Source organism: Felis catus, chromosome X (genome assembly GCF_018350175.1).
Source record: "Felis catus isolate Fca126 chromosome X, F.catus_Fca126_mat1.0, whole genome shotgun sequence".
Classification (NCBI taxonomy): Eukaryota; Metazoa; Chordata; class Mammalia; order Carnivora; family Felidae; genus Felis; species Felis catus.
Window position 1 is genome coordinate 100,211,028 of NC_058386.1, and position 25,591 is coordinate 100,236,618.

The 25,591-nt window shown below is 41.1% G+C and overlaps 1 pseudogene; it reads right to left on the minus strand.

Annotated features, from left to right (window-relative positions):
- Positions 1-769: 769 nt before the first annotated feature.
- On the minus strand, positions 770-897 carry LOC111558891 (annotated as a pseudogene).
- Between the last annotated feature and the right edge of the window lie 24,694 nt (positions 898-25,591).

Below are 25,591 nucleotides of genomic sequence, written 5' to 3' on the forward strand. Positions count from 1 at the left end.
AAATCCTGGTCTTTTGAAAAGACTAGTAAAATATGGAAACCACATAGTGAATATATTTATAAAAAAAGAAAGAAAAAGCATGTTAAAAATATAAGGAATGAAAAGCAGGGATATAATTAGAGATACTGAGGAGACTAAAAATTCATATGGAAATATCATGACCAACTTCATGCCAATAAATCTGAAAACATAAGAAATGAATTTTCTAAGAAATAATTACTAAAACTGGCTTAAGAAATAACAGAAAAAAACCTTGAATATATCTATATAACCAATAAAGAAACTGAATAAACATTTTAGAATCTACATACAAAATCACCAGGCCAGACAATTTCACAGACAAATTCTACCCAAATTTCACAGAACAAATATTTTCTTTCTTATGCTCTTGAAGAACAGACAAGCTCTATCCTACACAAACTGTTCTAGAGCAGTGGTTCTCTAACCTGGCTTTACATTATAGTCACCTGGGGAGCATTTTAAAATATTGATGTTTGGATCCACCTCGAGAGATTCTGATTTATTTGGTATGGGCCAGAAAACCCTGAGCATTATTTTATAAACAAACAAAAATCAAAAAACAAAAATTACCCCAAGTAATCCAAATGCTCATCTGGGAATCAGTGAACGAGTGAATAAAATAATAAATAGGTAAAGCTCACTTTTTGAGGCAAATACAAATAATACAAAATCCCAACTCAAAAAATACAAGGAAAATATCATAGATTAATCTCATTTATATAATTGCAAAATTCTGAATAAAATAGTAGAAAAATCAAACATGCATTAAAAAAACACATGATGACCATGCATGGCTTAACCTAGGAATGCAAAGATCTTTTAAGCTGATAAGAACAGATACTACACTTGATTTTAGCCAAAAAGCTGAGACGTAATACAAAGGTCTTTTAATATTAACATATTTATTACTACAAATCATTGTTTTAACAGATTAAAGGGGGAAATCTTATCATATTGTGGCTACAAATTTTTTTGGAGAAAATCCAAAGCCTACTCAAGAATGAAATAACTTTTAGCAAACTACAAAGATCTGGGATCTTCCTTAACCTGATAAAAGCTATCAACGCCTGGGGTGCCTGGGTGGCTCAGTTGGTTAACTGTCCACCTTGCACTCAGACCATGATCTCGCAGTTCATGAGTTTGAGCCCTGCATGGGCATTGGGCTCTCTGCTCTCAGAACAGAGCCCACGTCAGATCCTTTGTCCCACCCCCACCAACCCGTTGCACATTCTCTCAAAAATAAATAAACATTAAAAAAAAAAAGAGCTATCAACCCCCAAACCAACAGCAGACACCTTACTTACTGGGAAAGTATTCAAAATACAGTATTTCTTTTAAAGTTGAGAAAGTGACAAGAATGACACTATTGTTACTTTTATTAAGCATATAGTAGAGCTCCTAGCTGGTGCAAAGAGACAAGGAAAATAAAGTGCACAATTGAATACAAAGAGCCACAGCTGTGATCACTCACAAATGACAGTGCTATAAGAGATGACCAATATGGGGATTTGTATCATGCTTGTTGATCAGGAAAAAATATTTGAAAGGTCACAATTGTTTCCAAGTTAATCAATAAATTCGAGGGAATTCCAATTTAAGTTCTAAAAGGGCATTTGACTGAAAGGGACAAACTGACCCTGGAATTTACTAGGAGACATGAAAGATCAAAAAATAATCAAGAAAGTGTCAAAGAATGATTTTTATAAAAGGGAGAACTTTCCCTACCAGATATTGAGATTCATCATAAAGCTATAGTAATTAACAGTGGCTGTTGAATCAGGGCTCAACAAATATAACAATGGAACAGAATAGAAAGCCCAGAAAAAGACCAATATTTATATGGCAACTTGGTATATGATAGAAATAGCATGATTACTCCGTGTGGGCAAAATGTACTCAATAAATAGTGCTGTGGCAGTTTGCTATTTATTTGGAAAAAACATGAAAACCCTACCCCACATCACATAGAATAATAATTCCATGTGAATCAAATACCTAAATTTGACAATAGAAACTTAAAAATTTTTAGAGCATGGAATATTTTCACATCATTGAATTAAGATACAATTTTTTAATAAGACAAAATAATATGTCATAAAGGCAATAGTTGATAAATGTACCACATTAAAATTAAAAACTTGTGTACGTCATAAAATGTCATAAACTAAAAAGACAAGTCATAGACTTGGAACAGGTATTTGCTTTTTTTTTACTTGAGGATAGAATTTTATTTTATTTTGTTTTATTTTATTTTATTTTATTTTATTTTATTTTATATTTTATTTAAATTCAAGTTAGTTAACATAGAGTGTAGTCTTGTCTTCAGGAGAACCCAGTGATTCATGTCATACATACAATACCCAGTGCTCATCCCCAAAACTGCCTTCCTTTTTTTTTTTTTTAATTTTTTTTTAACGTTTATTCATTTTTGAGACAGAGAGAGACAGAGCATGAATGGGGGAGGGGCAGAGAGAGAGGGAGACACAGAATCAGAAGCAGGCTCCGGGCTCCGAGCTGTCAGCACAGAGCCCAACGCGGGGCTCGAACTCACGGACTGCGAGATCATGACCTGAGGCGAAGTCGGACGCCCAACCGACTGAGCCACCCAGGCGCCCCAAAACTGCCTTCCTTAATGCCCATCACCCCTTTAGCACATCTCCCAAACACCCACCCTCCATAAACCCTCTGTTTGTTCTCTGTATTTAAGAGTCTCTTCTGGTTTGTCTCCCTGTTTTTATCTTATTTTCCTTCCCTTCCCCGATGTTCATCTGTTGAGTTTCTCAAATTCCACAAATGAGTGCAATCATATGATATCTGTCTTTCTCTGACTGACTTATTTCGCTTAGCATAATACCGTCTAGTTTTATCCATGTTGTTGCAAATGGCAAGATTTCTTTCTTTTTCATCTTCAAGTAGTATTCCATTATATACATATACCATATCTTCTTTATCCGTTCATCAGTTAATGGGTATTTGGGCTGTTTTCATAATTTGGCTATTGCTGATAGCACTGCTATAAACATTGGAGCACACGCTATGCCCCTTTGAATTAGCATTTTTGTATCCTTTGGATAAATTCCTAGTAGTGCAATTGCTGGATCGTAGGTAGTTCTATTTTGAATTTTTTGAGGAACCTCCACACTGTTTTGCAGAGTGGTTGTACCAGTTGGCATTCCCACCAGCAGTGTAAAAGGGTTCCCCTTTCTCCATATCCTCACCAACATCTGTTGTTTCCTGAGCTGTTAATTTTAGCCATTCTGACCCATGTGAGGTGGTATCTCATTGTGGTTTTGATTTGTATTTCCCTGATGATGAGTGTAGCACACAGGGATTTGAGTCAAGAATAAATAATTCCAACAATCCAGAATTCACAGAAAGCCAACAACGCAATAAAAAATGAACAAGTGATGTGAACAGACAATTCACAAAGAGCACTCCAATTCATCCAATTGTATGTGATAAAGTAGTAAAAATGTATCAACTCGAAATTATGGACATCTATCAGGATAAATCCTGAAAGTACAATATTGAATGACAAAAGTCAGTTGGAAAGGATTCTACTTAGGTAAAAATTTTAAAGCTCGCAAAACAATACTTCATAATGCATATGGTTGTAAACATATATAAATAATATAGAAACATGCAGGTAAATTACATACACAAATTTTAGCATAGGTAGGGAAAGGGATGGAGATAGGTCTTTAGCTACAGCTATAGCTGTATTTTTTATGAAAAAAAACTTAGTAAATATGGCAAACTGTTAGCATCTGTTAAATCGAAATGTTTGATTAATGGGTGCTTGTTATATTAAATTTATATACTTCTCTTATGCTTGAAATATATCATGATTTAAATTACATTAAAAAAAACTTTTAAACCTTAAATGACTGTGAGAAAATATGGGTGAATATTTATCTGCTCATGGGAAAAGGGAAGGCCTTTTAAATATAAAAAAAAATAAATCAGAAAGGAAAAGGTTGATAAATGTGACTACATAAAAATGTAAAAACCCTAAGTAAAAACACTTCAAAAGTTTTTTTTTATTTCTTTATTTTGAGACAGACAGAGACAGCATGAGCGTCAGGAGGGGCAGAGAGAGAGGGAGAGAAAGAGAGAATCCCAAGCAGGCTCCTCACTGTCCACGCAGAGCCCAACATGGGGCTCCAACCCACAAACCTGTGAGGTCATGACTTGAGCTGAAACCCAGAATCTGATGCTTAACTGACTGAGCCACCCAGGCACCCCAGCACTTCAAAAGTTTTAATTACAAGAGTGAATAAAATGTTTATAATATGTATAAATTATATATACATATATACAAAATCAGCATTAATGTAACAAAGCACTCAATATCAATTTGTTCATCAAATGTGAATATTAATAAACAAGAATACTTAAGGTTGATGAGTATGCAGTGAGATCGGCACTTTTATCAACTGCTAGTGGGAATTAAAAGGACCGATCTTTGGGGACAGCAATGGACAACGCTAAAAGGACCATTATAATTGTTCTTATTAAAAATAGACATTAACCTAATAAAAATTATGATCTCTGAGGGGTGAGAAAGCAGAAATGACTTACATTTCCTATGTTGTATACTTCTTTGTTTTTTTAGCATCTGGTATATTTTGCTTTTATCATTTAAACTCATAATTACTTTTTACTTTAAAACATTTCAGTAAGAAAACAACAAGTTGTATCTTTTAGCCTCTAATTCCACTTCTAAAGACACCATCCTAGGGAAATAATTAGATGTGTGCACAAAACTTAATATGCCAGATGACCCTTGTCAGTTTTACAATGCTGAAACATAGACACAGTCTAAATATTAAGCATTAGAGGAATAATTAAATGCACTATTGTGCAAAAACATAAAGAGGTGATATGCTGATGTTTAAAAATATGTTTTTAAAAATTATCACACAAGAAAATGCTTACTGTATGAATGTATGAAAAAAGAAAGGATAGCTCAGGGATGCCATTCGGTGTCAAGCTAATGAAAAAGCTTTGAAATGTAATCCAAGTTGAGAAGGGGACAAATGAATGGTCTTTGTTATAATAAGACCATAGTTATGCTGACGAGGGAGCCATCCATCTCCTTTGTAGACCCAGGGAAGGATTCGGGCAGGAAAGAAATTCTCCCTGTGAGATGTGCCTTTAATTTTTTTTTTTTTTTTGTTCTTCCCAAGAACATAAAAATATCAAAAAGCAGACTGCGAGCTGGAACATAGGATCACCCTGACATTCTTCCTCCCTCTGCCATTCCCTCCTCCATTTATGGGATTCACACCTCACCACTGTCCCTCTATCTGGCAGAACAGCTGCAACAGACAACCCATGTTGGAGACCAACATTTTCCCAGGAGAGAGAGAGAGAGAGAGAGAGAGAGAGAGATTGGCATTAGCCTAGAACTTGCAAATAACAGACCCAGAAGAAACAGGTCACCAGAGGCCCTGAGGAAAGAGTAGTTTGAGCTCTTTTCTTGCAAATTTCTGTGACGTTCATTTGTGAGGGTCATAAGATAGTAACTGCTATGAGGAGGAAAATATCCATTCCCACTCCCACAGGAGGGCAAAGAATGGTCTACAGGGCTTTAGGAAGATAGGCCCAGAAGTTGATAACTGAGCCAAAACATTTGCCCTTGATCGCCAGCTCCACCAAGAATATCTAAAGATAACTCATATAGGTCAAAAAAATAAGAAGCCTACCTTGCATCCTGTATACACATAAAATATATCATATTTGTAGGCATAGAAAAAGAGCAAAGGGAGAGACAACTAAAATATTAGTGTTTTTCCCAGGGTTTGAAATTACAAGTGATTTTTATTTTCTTCTATAGCACAGCATTTTAAAATATTAATTGATGCTTGTTTTCTTTCTTGATAATCCTTGCTGCCCTGCAGTACAGCCCACAATTAAAATTAGACACTAGCAACTGAAGTTTATTGCCCCAGGGAAGGGAGAACAAGAAATAACCCAGCAAAACAATGAGTCAAAATTTTTACAGTTGAGTTTCAAACTAAAACTGTAAAGTCCTTAGCTAGGATGAGAGTCTGAAAGCCAAAGAAACTTTGATTTGCTAGAGTGAGGCACCCAAGAGAGAAAAATAACATTATGCAATTCTAAAAACTTGCTGTTCACGAAGACTGGTGGACCCAGGATTTATATCATAGCTCATTTATTTAGTAGAGAAGAATTTGTAATGCAATAGGAGTGGTTTTCCAGCCATAAAAAGAAGAATCCCTTCTGTACTCTTAGATGTTTGGAGAGGTTTGAGAGACTACAGATGCCCTCTACCCAGGTCAAAAGCCACTGACACGGGGATGAAAAGTTAAAAACAAATATCAGATCGATTTGAGAATTCTCAATGTGCCGCATTTCTCAACTGCATCTTTTGGAGGAGGCGGCCTCTAAGATTGTGCCCCGTGACAGTGGAGTAGCTGTGTTGGAGTCAAAATGGCAGCATAGCATGTCTGGAATATGATATATTGCCATCTTTTCCTGAATCTCCCCTGGTTTTCAAGGACTCTGTAGACCATCTGAAAAATCCCCATGTGTCTGAAGGGAGCAAGGAAAATTACCAAGAACTGAGAAATAGTGTGACTGCCAGGGGGTTATCATAGCCCAGTGACAAAGAACAGAGTAGCAGAAGACACAGACTGGACAGCCACAGTGAACTTGACTGAGTCTCAACAACACAGTTTATCTGTATGAGCTGAAAAGGGGGTTCAATTAGCCTGAGATTGCTGCCAGGCTTCCCATTCCTCCACTCACACTACCCTCAAATCATTACTGTGCGTTACCCACACCAAGAGAAGTACACAAGTAAGCACATCAACATTGAATACTGAGGAGCTGATACACAAGCCTGGGCTCAACAAGCTACGCACACCTCAGTGGAGGTCAGTCAGCATAGAGGGTTGATGTTCTCACACCCAAAAGAGATTAGAACACCCAGAAAGAAGGAAGGAGCAGTTGAATTCTTCAAAAAGGACTGAGCTTAATATCAGAAGTACTTAGGGCTCCTGGGTGGCTCAGTTGGTTAAGCGTCCAACTCTTGGTTTTGGCTCAGGTCATGATCTCACGGTATCCTGGGTTCAAGCCCCGCGTCGGGCTCTGTGCTGACAGCATGGAACCTGCTTGGAATTCTCTGTCTCCCTGTCTCTCTCTGCCCCTCTCCTACTTGCGCTGTCTCGGTCTCTCCCAAAATAAAGAAATGAACTTCAAAAAACAACCTCAGAAATCCCTAAGATATATTGTAGAACTAAGTTTACTGCAGAAAATTGAAATGCAAGTTAAAAAGCTAGGTGAATTTCAGTTGTCTGGAAATAAAGAACATTGCTGTCTTGTACATTTGAGTTGTGATTTTGAAGTTTTCTGCTTCTATATTTCTTTAAACTTTCTGGAATTTTCCAAATGTACTGCACATTTGCACTTCTCCTTTCAAACCTAAACAAAACAAACATTAACATAAAGCTACCAACGTTTTCAAAGACGCAGATTACTTTATGTCAGTTTTTAAAGTTCTGGGCTGGTAGAAGTCTGAATTTACATCTAGAGGGTGTCCTGCTGTCAGCATGCAGAGTGCAAAAGTTAGAAGCTGATAGGGACTTGCTGAACATGTTTTATTTTTTTTCTTCAAATTTTTAGTTAAATTCTAGTTAACATATAGAGTAATACTGGTTTCAGGAGTAGAATTTAGTGATTCAACACTTACATATAACCCCCAGTGCTCATCCCAACAAGTGCCCTCCTTAATGCCCATCACCCATCTAGCCCACCCCCCACCTACTTCCCCTCCAGCAACCCTCAGTTTGTTCTCTACGGTTAAGAGTGTCTTATGGTTTGCCTCCCTCTCTTTTTTCCCCCCTTCCCCTATGTTCATCTGTTTTGTTTCTTAAGTCAGCACCCATTAAAACCATTAGAAGTTGTTGAAATCCGTAAGTGTCTGGAGTCTTTTGTTCTAAGAGAAAGTGAAAAATTCCTCATTTCAAATAGGAAAAAGAGTGACATTTGATAAACAACTTGCTAAAGGTATAAACAAAGTGTTATGGGAGCAAATCCAGGGGAGTCATTAGTTCCTTTGAGAGGTTCATAAATCTCTTGCAAGTTGAATCTGCAAACCTAAACATATAAAGTGATGACAGTGAACACGGATAGTTCCTTTTCTTTGACAAATCCCCATAATAGGCATGTGAGCTAATGTTAAGGTAGAGAGGACATAATCGAGGATGCTTCTTGCTGTCTTGGAATATATGTGGTCTTACAAAGGATACATTTTCCCTGTTGTTAGAATCAGTTCAGGGGTTGCAAATGCTTAGCACCCTGGCTGACCCGGCCCACAGACATGTTTATTCTAGCACACGATTTTCTTTAAAATAGATTTAAGGGGCGCCTGGGTAGCTCAGTCAGTTAAGTGTCTGACTCTTTTTTTTTTTGAGTAAATATTTTTATTTTTTAATTTTATTTTTGAGAGAGAGAAACAGACAGAGTGTGAGCGGGGAAGGGGCAGGGAAAGGGGGAGACACAGAATACAAAGCAGGCTCTAGACTCTGAACTGTTGGCACTGAGCCTGATGGGGGCTCAAACTCAGGGATGATGAGATCATGACGTGAGCCAAAGTCGGATGTTTAACTGACTGACCTACCCAGGCACCCCATTGTCTGACTCTTGATTTTGGTTCAGGTCATGATCTCATGCTTTGTGAGATCAAGCCCCGTGTCAGACTCCACACTGACAGCTTAGAGCCTTCTTGGGATTCTCTTCCTCCCTCTGTCCCTGCCCCCCTCTCTCTCTTAAAATAAATAAATTAAAAAATAACAACAATAAATTTAAGAGTCCATAGGTTTATCATACTCGTTCCAGATCACCACTGGACTCATCAGTCCCTTTTGGAAAATCAACACCTCTCAATGATTAAGAATAGAGACACAAATAGAGTACTTGAGTTGAAACTCAAGATCTGTCACTTACTAATCATGTGATCTTTGGAAAATGATTTAACCTCTTTGTGCCTTGATTGTCTCATCTATAGAATGGGAATAGTAATAGTAGGGTTGTAGTGAGAATTAGGTGAATTAATACTTATAAAGCATTTAGAATAACGCCCAACACACAGTAAGCACTGTGTAAAGATTTGTTAAATAAAGTATTAGCTATTAGCTTACCTCTAGCCGAATTATGTTCCCTCTTTGGTCCCTGTAAGCATTTAAGCTTATGCCTTTGGCTTAATTTTATCCTCAAGAAAGCTCTCACCCTGGCCCTTCATGTAAGCAATTTGGGTGTCCCTCCCTACAGGGTGTGAAATGAGGGATCCCAAGAGTTCTTTTCCACATGTCTCCCATATATGCGCTACATGACTGATTCATTACCATCATCATAAAAATCTTTTGAGCTCCTTAAACACTAGAGACACTAAGGAACACAAGATACAGTCTGTCTTCAGGAGATTACTGCCCAGTGAGAGAGACTGGGATTTTGTGTGAAAAATAAGGCAGTGGAAGATTGCATATGACAAATGCCAGATGACTGGAGAAAGCAGTGACCACAGAGGGATGGGTAGACCAGGTAGGTTCTATAGAGGGTATGGGGCTTGAGGTAGTTCTTGAAGGAAGAGTAGAACTTACATCTGGCTGGGGATTAGATAGAGGAAGTCATTCTGAACAAGATCTACGGAGGCAAGAACATATCTGGAAGCTTGAGAAATTACACACACATCTAGTATGAGTAAGGAGTAGGTTACGTGTTGGAAATTATAGGAGATGAAGCTAGGCCCATAGGTGAGGACTGGATTGTGAAGAGCACTGAATGACAGATGAAGGACTCAAGGTTTTATCTTGAAAGCAATAGGAAGTCAATGAAGATTCCAGAGCTGGGGAGGTGGTAGGGAAAGAATAATGATTTATACAAAGAAATATTTTATGAAGATTAATCTATTAACAAGGTGGAATATGGGCGGGGGGCAATGGATAGCAGGGAAGCTAAGACACCGGAAAGGTAGTTTGAAGACTGGCTGAGAGACTATTTTGATAAACAGTCTGAGATTAAGTTGACCTAGGTCTGGATCAAGGTGGGGCCATGAACCTAGAGAGAAAAGGCTATAAACGAAAGACATTATTAAAGAAATGAAGCCTCTCAATTATTTTGCCCAAATAACTTCTATTCATCCATCAAAAGGAAGAGTTAGTGGGGCTCCTAGATGGCTCAGTCGGCTAACAGTCTGACTTTGGCTCAGGTCATGATCTCACAGCTCTTGAGTTTGAGCCCCACATTGGGCTCTGTGTTGACGGCTCAGAGACTGGAACCCACTTCAGATTCTGTCTCTCTCTCTCTCTCTCTCTCTCTCTCTCTCTCCCCCCCTCCCCTGCTCATACTCTTTCTCTCAAAAATAAAATAAAAACATTAAAAAGATTTTAATGAAGAGTTAGCTCTTCAAGAACTGTGTTTTCCCACAGCTTTGTGTGCATTTGTCCATACTATAGTACGCTAAAATGTTCTGTTAACACATGTATTTCTTCTTAACTTAAAACCTCCTCCAGGTTATGAGGTTTGTGTGATGTTGTTTGTTTCTCTAGAACCCAGCACTGTGCCTGACACATATTAAAGTTTCTAAAAGTGTAAAACTGAACTGAAGAATCAATAGGACTAGGTAGCTTTTGATGAATGGGGAAAGAAGTAACTTTTGAGGCTACTTGGTACTTAAAAGACCAAGACAATACGACAAAAAGAATTCTGGAAGAGGATCAGACCTGGGTGGGAGGATAGGGTAATTTCCAGGTGGGAGAGCTTTGAAAATTTCTCTCTCTCCCTCCTCCCCCCCCCCATCCTCTTCTCTGTCCTTTTCCTCTCCCTCTCCTTCCCTCTCTCCTTCCTGCCCTGTCTCAATAGGAAGTTACTACTTAGGAGGAATAACAAAGCAATATATTTTAATAACTTTGTACACAGTTACTATAAAAAACAGTAAGGAATAGAGTCCCATTGGGGAATGGGACACAGGAGCAACCAGTTTGAGATTAGAATGTAGATAAAAACAGAGAATCTGGTGACCTGTATGAAATGGAGGGGTCAGGGAACCTGAGATGGGATACTTAAAAAGCAGCAGGGGGATCTAAATGAGTAAAGTATTTCCTAGCCAAGAAAACAATCAGGTTAATGTCACCATGACTATCAGCTTTAGGTTTGACCTACCATTGTCCCTGAAAAGATCAAGTTACATATCATTAAAGGAAACGGGAGAAAGAGATTTCAAATGTAATCACGCTAACTTGTAGACTACGCCTTGTCCTTCCCACTCCATAGGACCACAATTGTCCTTCCCACTCCATAGACCCAGGGACACTGCCTATCTCATGGACTATCTTCGAACAGTTAAAAAATGCATGAAACTATCTTTTATCTACTGGAGGCCAATGGGTTTCCAAGTTAAAAGATCTTAGGAAACTAGGCAGTTTCCCAGTGGCAAGGCATGGCCTTTTCACTGAAGTGCTCAAGAGGTATCTGCTCTCTTTTATCCTGAGAGATAACTGTGAAATGATATGGCTACAATCTAATTCTATGATAATATCTCTGATGGCCCAAATGAGTCATCACCATCAGTGAGGCATGGACTTTGCATAGGGTGGGGCATACACTGATGCTTACTAAATGTTTCTGGAGTTAACCAGAATTACTCGTGTCCTGGTGGTGACGAATTTGTCCATATCTAGCTACATGTGGCCAAGGAACCCAGCTGTGATATTTCTGGTCAAGGTTTAGGTACACACAGTGGCCAAAAAATGAAGTAAATAAACCTGACAAAATGAATGAGGCAGAGTGGAGAACTAGAAATTTCAAGGGTATTACAATAAGATATACCTGGATTTCAGCTCTGGCTTTACCACTTCCTAGCTATGTGAACTTGGGCACATTTACTAACTTCGATGAGCTCCACTTCTGCATCTTCAAAATGAGATTGTAATAATACTTACCTCATAATAGTTGTTATAAGGATTATATTACATAGTCCATCATCATCAGTGTGGTACTTATATAAGAGCATCAGACCAGCAATATTGGCTTCATGAACTTAGGTACCCTAACCAAGTAAGCAAAGCATTGTTATCATTCCAGCTAGATTGGTGTGGTAGACAGAATAATGCTCCGTAAGGCTGTCCATGTCCTAATATCTAGAACCGTTGAATATGTTACCTTACGTGGCACAGGGGATTTTTTTCAGACATGACTAAGTTAAAGATCTTGAGATGGGGAGATTATACTGCATTATTTAGGTGGGCTCAATGTAAATACAGGGGTCCTGGGGTGCCTGGATCGCTCAGTTGGTTTTAAGCATCTGACTCTTGATTTCAGCACAGGTCATGATCTTGCAGTTTCGTGAGACAGAGCCCTGGGTTGGGCTCTTATGCTGACAGTGATGAGCCTGCTTGGGATTCTCTCTCTCCCCCTCTCTCTGCCCCTCCCCTGCTTGTATGCTTTCTCTCTCTCTCTCTCTCTCTCTCAAAATAAATAAGTAGACATTTAAATACAGGAGTCCTTTTAAGAGGGATGCATGAGGGTCAAAGGCAGACAAAGGAGAAATGATAATGGAAGCTGAGGTCGAAGGTAGGGAAGGGGCATAAGCCAAGGAGTGCAGCTTCTAGAAGCTGGAAAAAGCAAGGAAATGGATTCTCCCCTAGAGCCTGCCAAAAGAACGCAGCCCTACAGACACCTTGATTTTAAGACTTCTTACTCCAGAATGTAACAGAATACATTTGTGTTGTTTGAAGCCACTAAGTTTGTGGTGATTTGTTACAGCAACCACAAGAAACTAATATATCTGAATTTGGTGAAGACAATGAAGTGTCCTATCATCATCCTCCAGAAAGTCAGCTTTAGGGCGGGTATCACCAAGTATCTCCATAGTTTGGTGCCATAGCGGCTGTTGCCCATAAAAAAGCAAAAACAAAAACAAAGCCGGAAGTCCTCTTCCAGATAACATAGTGCCACTCTGGAATACAAGCCCTTGACTGCTGTCACTCGTAACATCTCTTAGAACGTTGTCTCATGGCTATATGGGCCCAAAGGAGAAGTTTGTATTGATATTTTTGACCTTCCTCGTGGATGATTTTCATTCTGGGGCTGCAAAAATAGCAAAAAAAGGTGGTCATCGGGTTTCTTTACCCTCTAAGGAAAAGTGGCCTGCTTTACCCACGTGTGTCTAAGAGGTGGCACCAACTGAGTGACTGGCTGGCACTGTTCTTATGGCCAGTGTGAGCCTCCTGGTTCTTGCTCATCGGAATCCAATCGCATTTAATGCTGTGGCGATATGGGCACCACCTCAACTCTGCAAGGATGCCGTTCGTACAGCTTTGGTGTAAGACAGAGATGCAAGGTATCTGAGCTTCGCGGAAACGTGCCTGGCTGAGTTGCTTGCCACGGGTCGTGTGCATAATTTCAGAAGAAAATGAGACCCTGTGGAATGATCACTTTCACTAGATTAGGAATGTGCTACTTTCAATTTTACAAAAGCCACTGAAGCATTTTGCTCAATACGGAACCCACACTGACTTGTTTTTGAAAAAGACTACCTCACCACGTAATGCATTTTAACTGTGAAAAGCATGGTGAGGCGTCCTCTTCCTTCTTTCATTATGTTGCATTTTTTAAAATGTAGCATCAATGTAAAAGTCGCTACGGACACGATGTTTACATTCTCCTGCCAGTATCAATACATTAAGCTTTATCTTTTAAAAAGGCCAGCTTCTGTCTTTTGGAAATAACATTTTTTTCAAGTTAACTTTTTTTTTATTATTTGAGTACAGTGGACACACAATGTCACATTAGTTTCAGGTGCACAACATAGTGTTTCAACATCCTTATACATTATGCTGTGGTCACTTCAAGTGTCGCTACCATCTGTCGCCATACAAGATCATCAGCTATATTCCCTATGCTTGCCTTTTATTTATGTGACTTAGTCATTCCATAACCAGAGGCCTGTATCCTCCTCTCCCCTTCACCCATTTTGCCCATTCCCCTCTTCCCTCAAACCATCAGTTTGTTCTCTGTATTTATAATTCTGATTCTGTTTATTTGCTTTGTTTTTTTAGAGTCCACACGGGAGTAAAATCAGATGATATTTGTCTTTCTCATTCTGACCTATTTCACTTAGCATAATATCCTCTTATGGCAAGATCTCATCTTTTTTTATGGAAATAAAATCTTAACCATGAAGTTATTGGGGAAAAATAGCAGATATAACCTGAGAAGACCAAACTTTGTATTTTCCATACACTTTGTATACGGACAAATTCCAGAAGTCTAAGAGTCAGAAGCACATAACTTTCAGCCAACTAATAGAATCCGCACACTCACTCCTCCCTTTGAGGTAAATGACCAAAATTAGAAGTCAAGTTCATATGCTGGAGCTCAGTACAGTGCCTGGCATTCATTCTCAGGATGATAACCCTGAGATCTTCAATGATGATCACTATATTTTTCATAAGGCAGGAAAGTGGACTCAGTTCTAACAAGAGTTGGGAATAACAGGGAGTTCTATGTCATCTTAAATCCAATTATATCAGAATCAGTGTGAAATAGTGGTTTCCAAAGAACATGGGATATAGAGCGAGAGAGCCTATATTTAAATCTCAGCTCTGTCATGTGCATTTGGGCACTTCTCTAAGCCTTTATGTTTAAAACGGAGATAATAATACGAGCCTACCAGGGTTCTGAGAATGAAATGAGACAATGCACATAAATCAATTACCATAAGGCCCAATACATAGCTTTCAGTAAAACTAGTAGTTGTTGTTATTATTGGTTTTGGTGCTGTTATGCTGATTTCCCCCAAATTCAGTTAACTAAGAATTTACTATATCCCGGCCACCCATACTTAATGGGCTTTCCACTGTAAACACAAAAGAAAACAGGTCACAGAAAACAAAATATGACTTTGGTTCTCTTCCTGAGCCATATCTCCTCCATGGTGTCTTCTTCCCCTCTTCAGTTCTAAACGTTATTACAATCTCTCTCTCTCCCTCTCCCTCTTCCCTCTCCCTCCCTCTCTCTCTCTCTTTCTGATTCTCTCTCTCTCTCACACACACACACACACACACACACACATTAGGCCAGAGTTGGCATGACCTGAGATAATTTGTTGAGAAAGATCCTGAAATTGCATTGGGAATCAACATTTAAAAGTAGCATGATTGATTAGTAATGCCTATTAAGGGCTTAGATTAGTAAGTGATAGCATGCATTCTATATATTTGGCATCCATGCTCTTCACTGGCAAGAAAGGATAGATCATTAACACATCAGTATGACTTTTACTCTATTTTCTTCCCTTTTTTAAAAATTTTTGGAGTACACACATGCCTTTTATGTTTTAGTATTTATTGTGGAATAAAAGTCTTAGCTTCCTATGAAGTAAATTTCCAGCATTGGGAAGCAAGGAATGGAGATACTTGGTTGGGAGGACAGCACTGACTTTATGAAATTGTGTCATATGAGGGGCGCCTGGGTGGTGCAGTCGGGTAAGCTCTTGATCTCAGCTCAGTTCATGATCTCATGGTTCATGAGCTCGAGCCCCGCATCACCTCTGCATGGACAGCACGGAGCCTGCTTGGTATTCTGTCTCCCTCTCTCTGCCCCTCACCCACTTGTGGTCTCTCTCTCTCAAAATAAATAAATAAATGAACTTTAAAAAATTGTGTCATATGATACAACAACCTCCTTCACTCTTGCTTAAGTTGCTCCTTCATTTTTGTGATTCTACAAATGTATTTGCCTTAGACAAATGTAAGATTTCCCTTAGTAAACTCGTGTTAATAAAAGCTCTGCTAACAACCTATCAAAGAGATAACATTGTGTATTTAAACAATGGAATACTAATCAGCAATTTAAAGTAAAGGAATTATACATGCAACAATAGGGATAAATTTCAAAGATACTTTGCTGAGAAAAAAAAAAAAAAAGGCCAGACACAAAAGAATACATACTATATGATTCTAAAGCACACAAAACTCTGTGCAGCTCTTCTCAAACTTGGTTGTACAACAGAATCATCTGGAGAGCTTGTTAAAACATAGTTTTCTAGGCCCCACTCTCAGGGTTTCGAATTCAGTTAGGCTGGGGTGGGGCCTGAGAATTTGCATCTCTAACAAGTTCCCCTGTGATGCTGATGCTATCCGTCCCAGGTCCACACTTTGAAAACCACTGATACAAGGCGATAGAAATCAGAACAGAGGCTACCTTGGGGTAGTGGGGGGGGGGGGTTGGTGTCGACTGGAAAGGGGCACAAAAGAACTTCCTGGGAGGATGCAAATGTTCTACATCATGACCTGGTGGTGATCATGTAGGTATATACTATGTAAAATATTATTCAGTTGTATCTTTCAGATTTATGTCATTTACTGCACGTAAACTACACCTTTAAGTAGAGGGAAGAGTGTGAGCTTTAGAATCAAACAGATGAAGTTGAAATTCCCAGCCCGGCCATCTATCAATTCTGTGACATTTGACAACTTATTTCACTTGCCCAAGCCTTACTATTTTCATATATAAAATAGGGTTCACAATAGAACTACTTCAAAAACATTGTAAGAATTCAGTAAGATACTCATTGTAAGGTGCTGAGGCCAGTGCTTGGCATAGAGTAAGCACTGTAAATGTTTGCTTTTATTTTCAAACATGAGTCTAAATGATAGGAATCAAGTAGTTCCTCCCTTCTGTCTCTGTCTGTCTGTCTCTCTCTTTCACACACACACACATTCGTATCCCTCTTCTCCACTTGCCCTGGTGTCCTTTATCTTAGAATGCCCTTATTTTTTAACATCGCTTTGACTAGTGGAGTTTCTACCGAAACAAAACTATTTATTTCACTGTGATAACGCCAGTACGTGCTGGCCTGGAACCACCTGCCTCCCTGCTCAGCAAATGAGCAGCTGTATCAATTGAGACAGGTGCACCTTAGTGCTCACCATGGGCACAGAGTGTTCCCTGAATGTTACTGAGAGTCCCTGGACTAGGTAAACCACCCATGAAATCCAATTCAACTTGGGGAAATAGATTATAAATATGACTCAATGAAGACATGTCTCCGAGGAGCAAATCCTGGCAGTCAGTAACTCCAAGGACACAGACTGAAGGCAAACACGTCCAAGCCACAGATTCCAGCTCTATGTCCCTGTTTGCAGTGCTGCTACAGCTGACAGCCTCCATATTTCCTGCTTTTAGGCTCTTTAAATACTGCGAGTTCTCAAAATCCACTCTAATGGGGACATTCACTTGATAAACCCATCACTGCCGCTGTCTCATCTCATGATATCAAGTTCCCCTCAGCATTTCATTCGATTCCAGAAAAAGAGGCCGAGCCCTTTCTCTGCATTGAGCGTGGTCCTGCCTGATACAGATACAGACCCAAAGCATACCTGATCCCTATCCTTGAGCGTTCTATGAATGGGGCAAGAAAGCCCTGTACACAGTGACAGACAAAGCAAGGTGTATTAAGGTAACACAGAAGAGAAGTAGCTAAATCTATATGGGAAGGCAGGGAGTGTGGGAGAGAGCTAAGAAATGTTTCCTGGGAGGAATCGCCTTTTAAAACCTTTAGAATCAGAGGAATAGGCCAAAGGAAGGAGCCCCTTTCAGCATAAAAGAAAAAGAAGAGGCAGGGTATTGTTTGGATGTTTGGATAGGGATGGGAAAGGGAGTTTGAGCCCCAGACTTTTGAGTGCAGGCTGGTATGAAATAATCCGGGAGGCGATTAAGAAATAATGGCTCTGGATGGGCCTGGAAGGCATGGATCTCACCACTCTGTCTAATGCTTGAGCTTCTCAAGAGCAGAGCTAGATCAAGACTCTTCTCTGCACACCTTTTTGTGTGCTTCTACTCTGCATGCCCAACCCCCAAATTATCCCTCAAATTAACTGATTGCTCCTATTGAAATGCCAATGACTTTGAAAACAGCCCCATGACAAATGGTTCCGAAAACTAGAGACATCTATGAGTCCTGCTCTGCTCTTCCCGCCCATCTTCACCCAACGTACGGAAAAGAAAATAAATAAATAACCATTTACAAATTGAGGAGCTGAAGAGCCAAGAAGAGGTGCAATAAAATATGTTGCTTTTGAAGATTGATTTTGTGCTTATTTGTGGGGAAAAAAGCAGCTTCGCTTTTATTATGAAGCCCTGCAATTGATTAGACAGAGTGAGGACTCATCATTTTTTCCCAGTGTTTTTATTAAAATGAGTAAGGCATTTTGTTTTTCACAAGATTATTATGTAATTGCACAGCACATTTTTTTCCACCCCTCTGTTTTAGAAGATTTTTCCTGCAGGCAGGCCTGTTATGTAACCCTAACCCTGGCCCTATATAATTGATCATGTCACAGACGTACTAACTCACCATCCTCCAAGCAAGCACGTGAAATGTCATCCCTGAAAACTGGGGCCGTTCTCAAGATTCTCTTTGGAGGCCCATCATTCATCCTCTGGCCATAATAATGATGCCCTTTGAAAAGTCGTGTCTGGGCAGATCAGACATTTTTCCCTCTCCACCCATATTCAGGGAGGAAAAAGGCTGACCAGATTCCACCAATACTTTATATATATGGAGGGTAAGTGATAATTGATGGAGGAAAAACACGAACAAAAGCATCAGGAAGTGAAACTGTCAAACATGTACGTGAGTGTGTGTGTCTGTGTGTGTCTGTGTGTGTGTGTAAAGAGAGAGAGAATGGAAAGGAGAAAGCAAACCGTATATGAAAGCCCCTAAATCCTTTACCTAAATCATAAGGCAGAGGAAGTCCTTTAGCCAGGTAATGTATTTTACTTCCAAGGAAAGTGAATCCTGCCATATATGCAGTATTTTGGCCACCGAAATAGCAGTGTGACCTTGATCAAGTTAATTCCGTTTTCTGAGCTTCAGTTTCTTCATCCATAAAAAGAGTAAAGACTGAGCACCGAAAGGCCCTTCCAGCAGTGATTTCATACGACCTTAGATTGGAGTTACTCCGTGTTAGTGACACATGAGGCCGGGGCCCAGAGCTGCGTTCGTTACCACAGCTGGCTTCAGCGCTGCTGCAGTGCCCAAGCCTGACTCAGAACAACGTACGTGCAGAGGTCGGGGCGGGTTTGTAGGCTTTGTTTTATTCTTTAGCCATAAGCTGTTAAGATATCCCTACCAGATGCCCCACTAAGCATATTCCTGGCCACAGAAGAATCGGGGGAGAAGGGGGCTGTGGGTCCAACTGTAAGCATTGGTCTCTGCGTCCTTGAGCCTACAACGAGCCCTCTTTCTCCCAGATGCTTTCTGTAGCACTCATTCTCTGTAGCACTCTTCTATACTGCATGTTTCCATGCGCATTCCTGAATGTGGGGTGGGGGGACAGGAAGAGAGACAGAGAGAGAGAAAGAGAGTATGCATCTCCCCAGTCAGTCTCTAAACTCTTCAAGAGCAAGGATCTCTGGCTTCAAATCCCAGCCTCATCACTTATAAGAGGTGTGAAATTTAACAAGTATTCTAACCTCTCTGGGCCTCAGTTTTCTGATCTGTAGAATGGGGATGCTAATGATTTTTGACTGCTACGGACTGAATGTTTACGTCCGCCCTGAAATTCAGATGTTAAAATCTTAATCCCTAATGTGGTATTTGGAGGTAGGGCCTTTGGGAAGCGATTAGGTCATGAGAGTGAAACCCTCAGGACTGGGGCTGGTGTCCTTTAAAAGAGACCCCAGAGAGCTTCCTCACCCCTCTCATCATGTGAGGACATAGCGAGAAAACAGCAGTCTGTGAACCAGGAAGTGGGCCCTCACTAGACACCAAATCTGCTGGTGCCTCTTGGACTTCTTAGCCTCCAGAACAGTGAGAAATAAATTTCTGTTTTTTATAAGCCACCCAGTATATGACATTTTTGTTACAGCAGCCTGAACAGACCAAGACCACCTCATGAGGATCTTGTGAAGATTATATGAGTTAATATATGCAAGGCGCTTGGAACATCGCCTGGCACATTAGGAAACAATAAATGTTTGTTATTATCATGATTATGATTATCTGAAAAGTGAGAAAATGTAGAGCAAGCAGGGGCTAGAAGTGACTAGGCCCATCTATCCTATACATGTGTTTCATTATTTACTTAAGGATTGGAACAGCAGAACATGTTCATCTAAAGAATTTCGAATAATGCAGACATCTACAAAGTAAACAGGGAAAGTGACTCTTCAAGATTCCCCACACCCTGCCTGGGTAACTCAGCTGATTGGGCATCAGACTCTTGATATCGGCTCAGGTCATGATCTCACAGTTCATGGGCTCCAGCCTTGCGTCGGGCTCTGTGCCGACAGCACACAGCCTGCTTGGAATTCTCTCTCTCCCTCTCTCTCACCCTTCCTCCCCTGCCTCATGTGCACACATAGGTGCATGCGCACGCGCATGCACACACACACACACACACACACACGCACACAATGGTGTACTCTCTCTTACTCAAAACAAACACTTGAAAAAAGGATCCCCCCCATCAACAGCACTGTCATCCCCATTCCCCAGGGGTAACTCCTATCCTTCCAGACTTTTTTCTATGCAAATACAAGTATATACCATTTCCTGAAATTCTTACAAAATAAATTTGATATCGTGCTACAAACACTGTGCTGAAACTTGCTTTTATTTTTTTTTAACATTTATTTATTTTTGGGACAGAGAGAGACAGAGCATGAACGGGGGAGGGGCAGAGAGAGAGGGAGACACAGAATCGGAAACAGGCTCCAGGCTCCGAGCCATCAGCCCAGAGCCTGACGCGGGGCTCGAACTCCCGGACCGCGAGATCGTGACCTGGCTGAAGTCGGACGCTTAACCGACTGCACCACCCAGGCGCCCCTGAAACTTGCTTTTAAATCCCAGCAATGAAGCATAAGAATACTCCCATGTCTCTGCATCTAGTACATCTCATTTTTAAATGGCTGCCTAATATTTCATTACGTGAATGTGCCCTAATATTTAACCACTCCAACTAATGAGCAGTCAGGCTATTGCAACGAAATCTACAATAATCATCCTTTGTATGTATCTCCAAATGCACACAGGGGTAGTTCTCTGGGATGTATACATAGATGTGGAACTGCTGGGCTGTTGTAAAGGCCCGTTTTAATATTTTAGAGAGGCTACCAAACCGTCTTCCAGAGGGCTGTGCCTATTTTCCTTCCCACCGGCAGCGTATGTGAGTGCATTTTCCCTGCATCCTCTTCACACTAAAGACTGTTTATTTTTGTCCGTTTGAATAGCTACAATGATATGGTGGTGTTTGAATGGGAATTTTTCCCTGATTGCTAGTGACAACCCACATTGAAAATCTTGCCCAAGTAAGCACTTCCTTTCTTGGTACACAGGGATGGCTCTGGTACAGTAGGCATGTGCTGGAGGGCCTCTTGCTATATTTGCTAGTGACCAGAATGTCAGTGCCAACTGGATTAGGTGTCCCGTGCTGCCATCGTCTTTCGGTGACTATCTCTTTCTTCCAGGCCCCGCAGTCAGCTTGCTCCCCGAGACAGCGTAGCATAAACCATATTTAGAGATTGTATTATCTTTGTCTCCACACTTACATCATGCTTTCAGTGCTGCTTCATCTTCATGAGGATTGATTTGCATGAGCCGTGGCTCCCGTCCCTCTACATTTCGGTCTTCCTTTTCTACCTCGGCGTAGCTCTTCCACTGAGGGGAAGGAATGGAGCTAGCACTTTCCAGCATCTGCTATATGCCAGGAACTGTACGAGGTACTCACATATGGAATCATACTGAAGCCTCAAGCGACCTCTATGAGGCAGGCAAGTAGTGTCCTTCTCCCCATTTTACAGATGACAAAACTGAAAGTAAGTCATGGAGAGGTTAAGTAACTCGCCCGGGACGGTTTCCGAAGCTCATGCTCTTTCCCCTGCACCACAGCGTCTTTCCATTTTCTGGAGGCACCCAGATTTTTGCATGGCCAGAGTGCTTCTTGGAGAACACCTGGATGGAACTTTTGTAAACTGAATTCATCAACCGATTAGTTCCCAGTGTGAGCCAAGTGCCATTCTGTGTTTCGCAAGTTAGAAACACACTCAGAAGTGTGCTGTCTTTCCACTACAAGGTTTTAGGTGTGTTCAGTGAACTTTTTCGGGACTTTGTTCAGGCTGCTGAACAGTCGGTTGTGGCCCTTTGTCTCACTGCTTACGGTGCAAGCATCAGCGAGCTGGGGGCACAAATAATCAATGCTAAAGAAACACCACCAGTTAGCTGCTCAGCAATTCTGTCCCTGTCGAGATGGAGATACTCAGAGTCGGGCCATGGAGCAAAGGGAGGTAAAAGGGAAGTAATGCCAGTCTTTGGCCCTCTTGCCTGCCTCTGCCTCTGCCTCTGGACACGGAGGTGCCATCACCCCAGTCACCCAAAGCCCACGTGTTTACCTCGCCTCCCACCTCTGCCATCTCACCACTGGCCAAAACACACATCTAAAAGGTCTCTCAGGGCATTGTCGGTTAAGCATCCGACTCTTGATCTCAGCTCGGGTCATGATCTCGCAGTTTGTGGGATCAAGCCCCATGTGGTGCTCCGTGCTGACAGTGCAGGGCCTGCTTGGGATTCTCTCTCTCTCTCCCTCTGCCCCTCCCCTGCTCTGTTTCACTCACTCTCTCTCAAAATAAATAAATAAACATAAATAAATAAATAACTCTCTCTCTCTCCTAGCTCACATTTTAGATCTAACCCTTGAATAACATTAAGTAACCCCCAACTTCCTCAGACCTCACGTTAGTGAATAAACTACAGTTAAGGAACTGATTGTCATCGAATGCCTCTCCCAAATAGTACTGACATTTTAACGATAAACCTCCAAAGATACCATGTCTTAGCCCAAGGATGGAGAATTTTCTAAGCTACCTGAGCTTCCCCTCTGCGACTGAGAACAGACACAAACCAAGAGACACAGAGCGGAGGAAGTACAAGTTTATCTACTCTGCTCCTGTTCCATGGTGCACACGTGGTTGGCTGCTCTGCCCCAGTAACACTCAGTGCCAGAGAATACAGATCCCTGACCCTGACAGTCACATTCATTTGTAAGACACATTACCATTCATGTCTTTCTGAAGCAAAGGTAGCCGACTCCTCTAGTATGGCACCCTTGGGTATTATTTAGGTCTTTCAATGGTCAGATGCCAAATTCCTCTCTGAATCTTACATTCTGGACCTATTAAGATCGTCTCTTTGAGCCTGGACGGTCCAGTAGCATAGATCTTTGCTGGAGAAAAGTTACATTAAAGCGAAAGGCATAGAAAGTAAGGAGTCACATTGGCCTTGGTGATTCGTCTCTCTGGAGAATTACCTATGTTTATCACACTATTTACGAATCCATCTTGGAAGTCCAACATAGAAAGGAAGGCTAATGGTTGACTTGACTGACAATTTTAGCAATCCTCGAATCATAGCACCTAGGTAAATTATCTACTTTACCCAACGATGTGGCTAGCCCTGGTTGAATTAACCTAACAAAAAAAGAGGCAGCATAAAATAGTGGCTGGGAATATAGTTTCCAAAGACAGGCACACTTAGATTCAAATCCTGGCTCAGCCAGTTGCTAACTATATAACCCTGAGTAGGCCTTGTGGTCTTTCTGAGGTCAGTCGTCTCACTTGTAAATGGGGATAATAATAATAGTGTTCACGTCAGAAGGTGGCTTGTGAGGATTAAATTAAACAAGTGCATTTAAAGTGCCTGAGAGATGTGGAGAAACGGGAACCCTCCTGCACTGTTGGTGGGAATGCAAACTGGTGCAGCTGCTCTGGAAAACAGTATGGAGGTTCCTCAAAAAATTAAAAATAGAGCTACCCTACGACCCCAGCAATAGCACTACTAAAAATTTATCCAAAGGATACAGGAGTGCCGATGCATAGGGCCACATATACCCTGATGTTTATAACAGCGCTTTCCACAACAGCCAAATTATGGAGAGGGCCTAAATGCCCACCAACTGATGAATAGATAAAGATATGGTTTATATATACAATGGAATACTACTCGGCAATGAGAAAGAATGAAATCCTGCCATTTGCAGCAACGTGGATGGAACTGGAAGGTATTATGCTAAGTGAAATAAGTCAGTCAGAAAAGGGCAGATAGCATATGTTTTCACTCGTATGTGGAACTTGAGAAACTTAACAGAAGACCTGCGGGAAGGGAAGGGGAAAAAACAGTTACAGAGAGGGAAGGAGGCAAACCATAAAAGCCTCTCAAATACAGAGAACAAACTGAGGGTTGATGGGGGGCGACGGAGGGGAGAAAATGGGAGATAGGCATGGAGGAAGGCACTTGGTGGGATGAGCACTGGGTGTTGCATGTAAGCGATGAATCACGGGAGTCTACCCCAAAACCAAGAGCACCCTGTACACACTGTATGTTAGCCAACTTGACAAGTAATTATATTTTAAAAAACCAAAGTGCCTGAAATGGAGTAAGCCCTCACTGATCGCCGGCTATTGATAATGCTGATACCACTTATAACAAGATATTTCCCTATACACTACCTTCTCTGGGCTGGGGATCCAAGGTAGGATAAGCCACAGACCTGCTCTGGAGCAGTTAGTCATCTATATGCTCTCACCTCAGATTGCTAAAACCATCTGAAACTTGCTGCTGTGAAGACCTGTTAAATGTAAGTCCTCATCTATAGATGGTTTCGTTGTGTTCTACTGGCCCGTCCCACCATCACAAATTGGCCTCATGCCTTCAGATCATAAATGGCGGAGCCAGATGGGAGAGAGAAGCCTCTTGCCGAGAGTCACCTTTAATAGAACTGCTACCGTCTTTGACCTTTACCTAGTATTTGCTAAAGAGAATCCTCAGAAAACAAAAAGCTGCTCAAAAGCCTCTCCAGTTTCCTAAGTTGAGGAAGATGCTGCTCTACTCAGGCTGAGCACTACGATGCTGCCCAGTGGTCATTAACTATTTCCCCCAGGTGACACGAGAGCTGCTCTTGTGGCAGGAGGTATAGTCCAGGCACAGTCACCTTTGGACACAAGACTCCTTCTTCTTTCGGGAATGAAACTACAAAACAGAAGAGATGAAAGAACTCTTATAGGCTGAGCACGAGGATATTAAACTAGAACTTCCTCATTCTGACAAATGAGGAAACAGAGGCCCAAAGAGAAAAATTGACTTCACCCAGTGAATCACTGGCAAAATCAGGTCTAGAACTCTGATCTCCTGGTTCCCAGTGAAGTTCTTGAGGAGTCCAGCTCCAGACTAAAATCCCATGTTGATCTTTCCAGCCTGGCCACAGGCAATTACAAGGTTTTCCTTGGCAGGCCTCGTGAGTCAAAACTGCTCTCCCCACGCTAGATTTGGTACACAGCCATCACATTGCAATTTTCTGGAGGGAGTTGCAGTCACGGACTCAGACTGCCCACACTCCGGGCTGGCCATGCTCATTTGTATCTCTGCATTCACGGCCCAAGCACCCAAATTTGGAGGCCTCCTTATGAGGAGCTTCAGCTGAGGCATCTTTCCCACATTTCCAGCGTGATCTCCTTGTAAGGGGGCCTCGGCTGAAGTGCTCTTGTC